The sequence below is a fragment of the Lissotriton vulgaris genome, chromosome 8 (genome assembly GCF_964263255.1).
Source record: "Lissotriton vulgaris chromosome 8, aLisVul1.2, whole genome shotgun sequence".
Taxonomy (NCBI): Eukaryota; Metazoa; Chordata; class Amphibia; order Caudata; family Salamandridae; genus Lissotriton; species Lissotriton vulgaris.
The window spans coordinates 1545890438-1545902826 of record NC_141696.1 but is presented as its reverse complement, the minus strand read 5'-3'; the positions used below and the strand labels follow the sequence as shown (position 1 = coordinate 1545902826).

The following is a 12389-nucleotide window of genomic DNA, read 5'->3' as shown; positions in this document are numbered from 1 at the left end:
GATGGTCGTGTAAAGCGCCCGATTCTACCAGGTCCAGATCTAGGAGCTTCAAACTACAAAATAAACACACGAATGGCCAGGTGAGAGGCCGCCTCCTACTGCGCATGACACAGGGAAAGTAGCCTCCGTCTGAGCATGCGCGAAAGGCAGTGTTTCATCCCCGAGCATGCGCATTTATAATATTTCTTGTCCGCGCCTGCGCACTGGCCCCTTCTCCATCCTGCTCTGCTGTCGGTGCTGTTCCTCCTCCTTCCTCTGAGCCGCTCTTGGGCCTCAGTTCAAGCGGAACAAATGACAAAGAAAGGACCGGAGGAATGAGGGGCAGGAAACGAGAACAAGTGAGTGAGAGTGAGTGCTAGTGTGTGCAGAGACTCTCAGGGCTGTACTGCTGAGTTCAGAGGTCTTTCAGGGGTTTTATACAAACGGTGGCACTTCTAGGGGGGAGGGGCAGGAAGGGGGAATCAATCAATCAATGATAGCATTTTTAAAGCACCCTACCAGGGGCGGCTGGTGACATTTGAAAGTGGTGAGGCGTAAATTAATTTGCATATTGCATATTGCACCACAGCGAGCAGTTGTTTTAAACAAATAAAACACTTTTTTCCACCTTACTTGCGTGTGGTCACTCTTTTGCACAGCTCGTGTCAACAGCTGCCATGTCCGCACTAATTGTTTTCATAGTTTAGACAATACTGGCGCTGCAGGGGCACAGGTTACTCTACGCCCACAGCGCGCCCATTAGGAGACCGAAGGGCTCCTAATGGGCATGCGCAAAAAAGCACGAACACAAGTGCGCATGCGTGGGCACGGGTAAAGCATTAACCCTCCGTCCCCACGCATGCGCACTCGTGTTGCTGCCTGCCTGGTGACAATCATGTCAATCAACATGACGCCTCCCAACGTCATGCTGACTGGCATGCATTGTCAGTTCTCCCTCTGTGTCTCCTGCGGGCGGGGGGGCTACGCCCCCACGCCCCTATGGACGCACCACGCATGCACCCTACATACTCGTGAGGGTCTCGAGGCGCGGGGGAATGCTGCTTATGTTCAAACAGCCAGGTCTTGAGGAGTCTCCTGAAGGTAACAAAGTCTTGGGTCTGCCGCAGCGAGGTGAGAGAATGATCTGCCACCGAAGGTCGCTCTTCGGAAGCAGGGGACTGTGGCGAGAGTCGGCTGTTGAGGTACGCTCGTCCGGTGTCGTGGAGTGCTTTGTGTGTGTGGTTGAGGATTGGGAAGGTTATCCTCTTGTTGATGGGGAGCCAGTGCAGGTCTCTCAAGTGGGGTGTGATGTGGCTGCTGCGAGGGATGGCGAGGATCAGGTGTGCGGAGGCGTTCTGGATGCGTTGGAGTCTTTTCAGGAGTTTGGCCGGGGCTCCTGCGTAGAGTGCGTTTCCATAGTCCAGTGTACTGCTGACGAGGGCCTGGGTGACCGTCCTTCTTGTTTCGGTGGGGATCCATTTGAAGATCCTGCGCAGCATGCAGAGGGTGTTGAAGCAGGAGAAGGAGACGGCGTTGACCTGCTTCGTCATGGAGAGAATGGAGTCGTGGATGACCCCTAGGTTGCGTGCGTGGTCAGTGGGTGTAGGGGGTGCTCCTAGTGCAGTCACCCACCAGGAGTCATCCCAAGCGCAGGAGGTGGGTCCAAGGATGAGGACCTCTGTCTTGTTCAGCTTCAGTCGGCTGTTTCTCATCCAGGCGGCGACGGCCTTCGTGGAGGTTAGTTTTGGTGGTGTGGGGGTCTTTGGTGAGGGAGAGGATCAGCTGAGTGTTGTCGGCGTAGAAGATAATGTTGAGGTTGTGCGACGTGGGAGAGTGGTGCCATGTAGACGTTGAACAAGGTTGGGCCGAGGGATGAGCCGATGATCTCTGGCTTGGGAGCAGAAGGGGGGAGGCGGATGCTCTGTGTTCTGCCTGAGAGGAAGGAGGTGGTCCAGTTAAGGGCTTTCTCTTTGATTCCGGCATCTTAGAGGCGTGTGCGGTGGCAGACCATGTCGAAGGCGACTGACAGGTCCAGGAGGATGAGGGCTGCGGTTTCTTCGTTGTCAAGCAGGGTCCTGATGTCATCGGTGGCAGCGATGAGGGCAGTTTCGGTGCTGTGGAACCCCGACTGGGACGGGCCCAGGATGCTGTTCTCCTCGAGGAAGCTGGTCAGCTGTTTGTTGACAGCCTTTTTGATGACCTTTGCCGGAAACGAGAGTAGTGAGATGGGTCGGAAGTTCTTGAGGTCCTTGGGGTCTGTCTTGGTTTCTTGAGTAAGGCGTTGATCTCTGCATGCTTCCAGCTCTCCGGGAAGGTCACTGTTTCGAAGGAGATGTTTTATTTATTTTTTTTGTTTTTTTTTGTTTTTGGTAGACCTTTATTGCACATTATGAATAAACACAGCGGAGTGCCTACAACCCACTGGCAGGGCCGGCCGCAATCAGTGCACCATACAGTCACAGTGGATCTCAGTAACACACATCTTTGGTACAATTGCAGTCCCAGACTGAGCTCCTGTAGGCACCATATATGTTCCAATTGCAGTGGTCAGAGCACACGATGATGTCGGCCGTATAGCCCTCATGTGATCTCGGTCTCATTTTCTGATTTTGTAGAACAAAGTCAACCGACTAACAATTCCAACTCCCTCCCACCCCTCCCACTCCTGGTCTTAGTGAGCCTTACTATTTGGACATACACAACGCTCAAGGTTTAGCTGTTGCAGGCAACGGCCCAGGGTGCGTGGCCATCGTAAGTAACGTATCGCAATTCTTACATCGTATACTCGGATCACAGCTGGGTAGCAGAAGGCAGTCTGGCCTGGTCAATCTATCATAGCAAATGTCCAGTACACATGAAGCACAACAGCACGAGCACATTGCACAACGCAGCCATCTCCACCGCTTTCGAACAACATTCAATCCGATACATGATCATGTTCCGGTAATTCAGCAATCGTATTCCTTTCGCTATCTGAATCTTCTAGAGACAAGACATACAGCGTAAATGGAGCCCATATGTCTCGCGGGCGAGACCTCTCCGGCAGACCCTCATAATAACAGTGCAGTTGGTCTCTGCAGTAAGCCATATCCTTCAGCCATAGTTGCACGTCTGGTGCCCTCCTTCCCCCCCATCCCATAGCGACTCTCCTCTTGGCTAATTGGAGCGCCAGTACCACTAGTCGTCGTGATTGTGCTGCCACCCCAGAGGCTATACCCAACAGGCAGAGCCGCACATCAAGTTTAACCTCAACTGAAGTCATAACCGTCAGACACTCAGTTACCGCCCTCCAAAAGGCATACACTCGCGGGCAACCCCAGGCAAGATGTATAAAGTCAGCATCATCCGCACCGCATCTCACGCAACGTGCAGCAGTACGAAGCCCATACCTCACTAGTTGAATCGGTGTGTAGTACCACTGATGCAGAAATTTATAATGTAAGAGACGGAAGTTTCCATTTATCACATATCCTCCCGTCATGTTGCAACACTCATGCCATTCGTCATCATTAAGAGGGTCAGGAAGACTTCTATCCCACCGTGCTCTTGCCAGGTCCGCCCCCCCTCCCTCATCCTCCTGCGCAGCCTTGTACAGTTTAGAGACCAATTTAGCCCTGTCTTTAGCTGTGTAGAGTAACTGCAATGCCCCGAGTGTCGGAGGCTCCTCTGGGTATGTTGGATACAAATCCTTTATCGCAGCCCGCAGTCGGGCATAAATAAAAGTAGGCATGCACGTGTTAGTCGATCCAGCCGTCATGGCCTGCAAAGAGAGAAACGACGCCCCGGGAAAAAGGTCCCCCATGGATTGCAATCCGGCTTCCCTCAAGACTTGCAACCCTCCGATCTCACCAGTTACTGAAATATCAGAGTGGTAGAGTAACGGCATAGCCGGTGCATATAACGGCAGGCGGGCCGCCCTTCGACCAAGGTGTTCCCAAGCTGTCGCCATAATCCGCACTGTGTCTATCTCTCCCTTCTCAAAAACCGAGTGTTCGTTAACGACCATGGCCCTCAGCGGATACGGCAGAACCGCACTCGCCTCAAGTGCCACGTGCGGGGTGTATGGCGGAGCATTCAACCAATAACTCGCAAAATGCGCCTGTGCGCAGAGATAATACAGCCTCATGTCCGGCAGGGCGAACCCTCCCAGTGCATACGGTTTGGTCAGCACCTCCCAAGTCACTCTTGGTTTCTTGCCAGCCCATGTGAGAGTTATCAGGAGCGATCTGATCCTTGCAAAGAAATGCGACTTCAACAGAATAGGAATATTAATGAAAAGGTAGAGAAATTTTGGTAACACCACCATTTTAATTAAGGATATTCGGTCCGCTAGAGTCAACGGGAGTCGAGTCCAGCGCGCTACTTGATCTTCTAGTTTAGATACGGCAACACCATAGTTGGCCCGGATAACCTCCTGACAGTCCCTGTGCACCCAGACCCCCAGATACCGAACTGACTCTGTTGCCCATTCCAGGGGGAATTCCAGCTGGGTCTGGCGGGTTGCCTCTGTGAGCGGCATGATCACAGATTTGTCCCAATTTATAGCGAGACCAGAGTGTCGACCATACTTAATGAATTCGCGTAGGATGTTCTCCAGGTGGAGAGCCGGTTCCCTAACATACAGGACCATGTCATTCGCGTACATTGACACCGCCAGAGCTCGAAGCGGGAATTTCAATGCAGCTTCAGCATACCGTTGACGCAAAATACAGGCCAGGGGTTCCATCATGATGGCAAACAGTAACGGAGACAGAGGGCACCCCTGTCTCGTTCCCCTCTGTATCGGGAACGAGGAAGATACGTGGCCGTTGACCCTGACTCTTGCCGTGGGTGCAGTATATAAGAGGGCGATGAGTGACGTGAAAAAGAACGGTACCCCCATCCGGTGCAGGACAGCCATCATGTATTTCCATGCCACCGAATCGAAGGCCTTAGCCGCGTCCAGCATGACCGCGGCTGCAGGCAGTTCTGGTTTAAGCAGGTGCAGTACGGCAAAGAGTGTCCTTAAATTATGTGTAGTGGATCTGAGTGGAATGAAACCCGATTGGTCCGGTAAGACCATGACAGGCAGCAGTAACCGTAACCGTGTGGCCAGGACTTTTGCAATTATCTTCACATCAGTGTTCATAAGTGAAAGGGGGCGATATGAGTCACACTTATCAGGCGGTTTTCCCGGTTTAGGTAGTGCCACCAGCAGTGCCTCCCTCATGGTTGCCGGCAATTGTCCGCAGTCAAACGCTTCCTCCAACACCTGTGCTAGCTGCGGGATCAGTAAATCTGCATATGTTTTATAGAATTCGGAGGGTAAGCCATCCGTACCAGCCGCCTTACCACTAGGGAGGGCTGCTATTGCATCCCTGAATTCGGCCTCAGTTACGTGATGCATAAGGAATTCCTGCTGCACCCTAGATAGCCACACCAAGGCTACATCTTCCAAATATTGATTCACTTCTTCCTCATCTGCTGTGTCCCTATGTGCATAGAGTTGCTCATAATGTTTGGAGAAGCAGGCCAGTATACCCTCTGTGCTAGTAACCACGTTCCCCTGATCCACAATTTCCTGCACTGTGCAGTGTCGTGCCCATGGCTCCCTGATCCGATCCGCCAGGCCCTTGCCTGGTCTGCCCCCTTCGCCATAATACCTAGCTGTGGCTTTCTTGGAGAGGAATTTTACCTCCTGCTCTGCCAGATCGTTATATTCGTCCACCTTCGTTCGAATGTCAGCAAGGACCGTGCCATCCACCCCCTCCTCTAGTTGCCGCTCCAGAATCAGTAACTCTCTTTCTAACCTGGTCATGGAGCCCCTAATGGACGTGAGCACCCCTGACCTCAGCCCAATGCACGCACCCCTCACCGTCACCTTGAAGGCCTCCCAAACCGTACCCATTTTGTCTACAGATCCCACGTTGTTAGTAAAAAACTCCTCAATTATCTGCCTCAGTCTCTCAGACAACACCTGATCCGTCAGCACCCCAGAGGAAAGTCGCCAGGTGAAAGGAGTGGGGATATGAGATGGGAGCTGCAGCACCAGTGTGACGGGCGCATGATCAGAGATAGTACGAGGTAGATGGTCAGCACTCACCACCCAACCACTGACATCTCGTGTCGTTAGCCAGTAGTCCAATCGCGACCATGTATCATGTGCTGAGGTGTAGCAGGTGCCCTCCCGCTTAGTCGGGTTACGTAGTCTCCATACATCCAGCAGTCGCAACCCATCCATGCCCTCGCACACCGCATCCACTGCCTTCTTACGCACAGGAGTTCTGTCTTGTTTCCTATCTAGGTCTGAATCCAGAGTGACGTTCCAATCCCCCCCACAAATGATAGCCGAAGGTGCAAGTGAATATAGCTTGTTCCAGAGAGTTACATAAAAATCAGGGTCATCCACATTTGGTCCATAAACATTGAGCAGAGTTATCAGTGTGCCACATAATTTACCCTGTATTATGATGTATCTACCATTCAGGTCAATGTCTTCATGCATAATTTCAAATGGAACATTTCTCTTTATCAGGATCATCACCCCTCTTGCATAGGAAGAGTATTTCGTAGCCAGTCTCACCCCGCCCATTGTTTGCCCACCTTTTCGGCCGCCTTACCCTGAAGGTGCGTTTCCTGTAGGAATGCCACCTGTACGCCATGTCTATTCAGAAAGGCAAGCATTTGTCTAGTCTTTTGCGGCCTATTGAGTCCCCGCACATTCCAAGTAATGCATTTAATCTTACCCCCCCTCTCCATAACACCAATCCCGCAATCCACCCTCAATGCAATAGGCTTTCCCCGGCTTCCATCTCAGAGGCCCATCCACAGCCACCATCAGCACATAAAGGACATAAGACCCTCCACTACGGAGACCGATCCAGTACCAGAAATTCCAAGCACAGTCTAACAGCAACACAGATCTCACTTCCCTGAACAGGAAAAAGAACAGTCCCCCAACATCCCCCAGAAACTCAACCCCCATCCCTCCACCCACTTCAGCGTGCCCAAAATGCCAAAGCAATCCCATTGTCCCCCCTACCCCAAACCCCAACAATACCAACAACTGCGTGTGGGGATCTCCCGTCCTGGGGGGCGTAGTGGCACTCCACTCACGCCAGGTATTGACGAGAGCGTAGACCTAACATTTAGAACTACATCCCCATACCTGCAATCCTATTCCGTGAATAAAACAGTAACAGATAATCGAGTAAACTCCAGCACATTGTTAGATTTGCTCCAGCCCGGGCCCTCAGCAAATAGATCAGAACTCACAGGTAAAGGGGTGCCGCATGCGCACCGCAGCACGTGCACACAACGCACAACCCCAGTGGTCCTCAGCCCGGCCTAGCAATGCTCACACAGGTGAAATGACCTATAAAGGGTCAGTGCCGCACAATCCACAGAGTCCCCATCAGTTAGCATGCCCCTCCATCCACAATGTACATAGTCGCTGAGCAGGGCAAAGCAGACCCCATTGGACCCCGAGTCCTAGCAGCTATAACAGCCCAAGCAACAGTGGAGGTGGCATATCGCAGTGACTCGCAGCAATTCCCCCTCCACAGGCAACTGCACATTTTTAGATCAGGCGGCTTCTTCCTGCCCGCCATCGTCGTCGTCCCGACGGTCCCTCGGCCCTTTAGCTCTTCTTTTCAGTTGTTTGGCGTAGTCCATGGCCGCCTTTGGGGAGGAAAATATCTTATTGTCCGCAGGGGGCCCGATCCGCAGGCGTGCCGGATAAAGCATGGCATATGCTACGTCCTCAGTTCGCAGCATCTGCTTCACCGCAGCAAATTCTTTACGAGCCGTCTGCACCGCCATGGTGAAGTCAGGGTAGAACTCGAGTTTGTTGCCCTGGTATTCGATAGCCCCTTTCTCCCTCGCAAGCCGAAGAATGGTATCTCGGTCCCTATAGTTTAGTATCCTGGCTACTATCGGGCGCGGTGGTGCTCCAGGCGGAGGCCGTTTGGCTAGAGAGCGATGGGCCCGCTCCACTATAAAGACTCTGGACAGTTGATCAGCCCCGAATATATCAATAATCATACGTTCCATGAAGTCTTCCATACGACCCACATTTGTGGATTCCGGCAGGCCCGTGACCCTTACATTGTTCCTTCTGGACCTCCCTTCCAACTCCTCGTTTTTGGCCTGTATGACCGCCAACACCCTCTCCATGCTGAACACCTTAGAAGAGACTGTGGCCAGTCCATCTTCCGTGGCAGAAACTCTCTGTTCTACCTCCCCCATGTGTTCGTTTTGGCGGTCGAATTGTGTCGCCATTTGATCGAGGCGGTGGTTGACAGATTCCATGGTGCCTTCAATTGATTGTAAGGTCTTTTGCATGGCCACCAGGGTGGATTCCAAGTTTGGGGCGCCCCCCACAGCCCCCCCCTGATCAGGGTCAGCAGGCGCCTGGGAAGATGTGTGCGCAGTCTTTTTATTTGCTTCAAATGTTATTTTTGGCTGAGTCCTGTCTGGCCTGCCCATGGTGGCGGTTAGTTCAGCCCAAGAAGAGATGCCAATCAGAGACGCAGCTATTTCAGGCTATGCTCACAGGTCGGGTCCAGAACACTGCCCAGTGCTATTTCCAGCCTCTTACCGTGCACTGCAGTATAGCGCTGGCAGGCCAACCGCCCTCCGTTTAAGGAAGCAGAAGCTCTCCTCGTCGCAATTTCAGGCTCTCCGCAGCTTCATGTGCTACAACCAGCACAATTTCCGATGGAGTTTAGCATAGCCCCACTATCGCGTGTACAGTCCGTACAGTCTGTGGCTACGTTGTGTAAGGCTCCCCTCTAAGGCCAAGGTCTTCCGATCTGGATGTTTGCCCCTTGAAATGGCGGACGCACTTCAGGTCGCCAGTCCTTCAGTGCAGCTCAGGGTCCCAGCGGTTCTGCTTTACACGGGACGCTCTACCGCTACAGCCCAGGGCGATAAGAACACCCCTCAGGGTCGCAGCTCTGCCATCTCTGCGCACCGCAGCTCCTCCGCCCTTCCCCCACCAGCCCTAGCTCGCGCGGCGCGGCCCAACCATGCCCGGCGCCACCTCCGCAGCCCCGGGCTTGCGTAGTGCCCCGCCCCACTCACCAACGCCGGCAGGCCGGGTCCAGGCCGTTCCGCTGCTACTCCGGTGTCTCTCCGCTGTCGTGCTCCGCCTCCGTCTCCCCTCCGCAGTCCGCCGACTCCACGCCTCCGGGACAGCTCACGCAGGAGGCAACAGTGTCCTCAGGTCGGGCGGCAGCGGGGCGTCTCCTCCACGAGGTCACCAGACCGCACTAGCGTGATCGCGGTGCAGAGCGTCCCGGCCCCCAGGGGCTCACCGAGTCACCGCAGGCACCAGAAAAAAGCGTCGCATCCGACCCCCGATGACAGTGGGGTTCTCTCGGCGTCTTTGCAGGGTGCAGGCATGAGAAATGTAAGGATAAATGGGCAAATATTACTAGGTCTCGACAGAGCCTCACGCAAGTGCGGCCATCTTGTCCGGCGCCCTCTAGCGCCCCCTTCGAAGGAGATGTTGATGGTTTTCAGGAGATGGGGTGCGATGGTGCTGCTGGCTTTGTTGAAGATGTGCTTCGGGCAGGGGTCTTCCGGGGAATCCGGAGTGGATGGTGTTCATGATCTTGATGGTGTTGTCATCTTTGATGTTGGTCCACGCGAGTATGCGGTTGGTGCGGGCGGTGGTTGAGGGGGCGGGGGTCTCAGTGGTTGCCGGGGTGGTGGCGGAGTTGAAGCTGTCATGGATGTCTGCGATCTTGCGATGGAAGAAAGGTGGCCAACGAGTCGCACAGGTCTTGTGACGGTGGGATGTCGTTGGTGTTGGAGCTGGGGTTGGAGAGTTCCTTCACAATGTTGAAGAGCTCTTTGCTGTTGTGTGCGTTGTTGTCTAGGCGGTCTTTGAAGGAGGTCCTTTTGGCGGCTCTAATGAGGTGGTGTCTGCGGATGGCTTTCTTGTGGGCTGTGTAGCTTTCCGGTGGTCATTCAAGGATCCAGTTTTTCTCGAGTTTTCTGCAGGTTCGCTTGGAAGCCTGGAGGTCTTCGGTGAACCATCTGGCTCTCTTGCTGGTTTTGGAGGGCTTCTTGAGCTGGGCGAGGGTGTTGGCGCAGTTGGCACAGGGATGTGGTGTAACGGCCAGGGTTGCCAACCTCGGAGCTGGGGAACTAGGCTCAAGGTCCTGTGATTCTGCGCAAATCACTCCATCTCCCCTGTCTACAAACAAACGTGTTGGTGTGTAATCTAACTTGTGCGCATGCTTGCAAATTGGCATTGGTTTGATTTGATTGATTTGATTTGTAGTTTTGTAAAGCGCGCGTATGCCCTTGGGCGTATTGGCGCTGAAGAAAGAGACCTTGTCCTGGTGTCGCGGGATCAGGATTTAGCGGAGGTTGAAGAGCCATGTCTTTACTGATTTCCTAAATGGCATTAGGAGGTGCAATTCTTGATAGAAAGGGGAAGACGATTCCAGTCTTTAGCAGCATGCAATATAAAGCTCCTGCCTCCCCATCTTGCCTGTTTGAACCTAAGGACTTGTACCAGTTTAGCCTGGCTTGATCTTAGTTCTCTTGAGGGAGTGTATGACTTTAGGTGGGTTCTGAGGAACAAGGGTCCCGTGCCCTAGAGTGCCTTATATGTTAGACATAGAGATTTAAACCTTATTCATTTTGCCAAAGGGAGCCAATGTAATGTATCCAGATGGTGTGATATGTGTTCTGTTCTAGGGATGTCTAGGATTAGGCGTGCTGCCGAGTTCTGCAGGCGTTGAAGTTTGTTTAAATGCTGTGCCTGTTTCCCAGCGTATAATGCGTTCCCGTAATCGAGTCTTGACAAGGCTAAGGTGGTCACTACGGTTTTACGGAAATACAGAGGAATGTAAGGCACTAGTTTCCTGATCATTTTTAGGATAAACCACATAGTAGATGCTAGTTTGCTGGTTTGGGCATCAAAGGTGAGCCTGTTATCTAGCATGATGCCTAAGTTTTTGACTTTCGTTACGGGTGACGGACAGTTTCCCAGATCCGCCGGCCACCAAACTGGTGACCAAATTTCTGCATTTGTTCCTAGTACCATGACCCCACTCTTGTCCCCATTCAGTTTTAAGCAGTTCTGCTCCATCCACTGGCTGACCTGTGTCATGCAGCTTTTAAACTTGTCTGCGGTATTAGAGCTGTCATTTTTGATTGACACAACAATTTGCGTGTCATCCGCGTATGATACTGGCAGGAATCCCGCTGCCCTGATAAATCCAGCTAGTGGTGCTACATATAGATTAAAAAGCGTAGGGCTTAATGATGATCCCTGCGGAACCCCACAGGGTGAGTTGAAGGGTTTAGCTCTTATCCCTCCAAGTTCCACTGTGAAGGTTCTACTGTCTAGGAAAGATGGCAGTAAATTTCGTGCATCCTTATGTACTCCTGCTGATGCTAATCGGTTCAGGAGCGTGTTGTGATTAACCGTGTTGAAGGCCGCAGAGAGATCTAATAAAATCAAAGCGGCCTTCCCCCCTGGCGTCCAACACGCCCCTGAGTTCTTCCATCGCCATCAGCAGGGCTGTCTCAGTACCGTGTCCCTCACGGAAACCGTACTGGGACGGGTCAAGGATGTCTGCCTCGGTGATAAACTGGGCAAGTTGTTTGTTCAAGAGCTTTTCGACTACCTTGGCACAAAAGGGAATCCTGGCAATTGGCCTGTAGTTTCCCGGTTCTTCTGGGTCTAGGTTGTTTTTTTTTAAAAGCGGTAAGACTGATGTTAATTTCCAGAGGTCGGGGTAGGAACCTGAGTTCACTATGTGGCCCAGAAGTTCTATCATTTTCTCGCTGAGCAGTTCTGGGAAGAGGTGGAAAATGTTTGGTGGACAAGGAATTGAGGAGGTTTAGGTGTTTTTCTGGGGACCGAGTTTTCGTTTTCGTTTATTTTGTCTAGGGCGGGGGTCTGTGGATTGGTTGCATTAAAGGATTCATAGACCCGAGTCACTTTGTCGACAAAGAACTGGCCCAGAGTATTGCAGAACTCCGTACTGGCTGGCAAATTCTTATTTACATTTATTTTTGATAATTATTTTACCGTGGAGAATAGTTCTCGGCTAGAGTTTTTTGCCTCTTCTATTTTTACGGTGAAATACTGACTTTTAGTTGTAAATATCATTTTTTTATAGATGTTCAGGGAGTTTTTATATTCGATTTTACTATCTGGGTCGTAGCTTATTCTCCATGTCCTTTCTAGTTTTCTGCAAACTCGTTTCTGGGTCCTTAGAGTTTCTGAGAACCAGGGTTGGGAAGGTTGTTTTTTCCTGAATGTATCTTTTTTCAATGGTGCAGCTATATTTACTGCTGCTGTTATCCATTATGATATTTGGTCAGTTGCTTTGTTACTATCTGGGTCCAAAGTAGGTACATGAGTTACAAGATGTCCTTGTAATTTAGAAGTGTCTAATTTTGAC

At 52.0% G+C, this 12389-nt stretch overlaps 1 pseudogene across 1 annotated transcript in view; it reads left to right on the top strand.

The window, feature by feature from the left end:
• The first annotated feature begins 213 nt into the window (after positions 1-213).
• Positions 214-12389, top strand: part of LOC147700332 (uncharacterized) — a 72774-nt pseudogene continuing 60598 nt past the window's right edge. Inside the window, exon 1 of the transcript XR_015299401.1 lies at positions 214-338. The product of XR_015299401.1 is annotated as an uncharacterized LOC147700332 (transcript). The remainder of the gene's footprint in view (positions 339-12389) is intronic.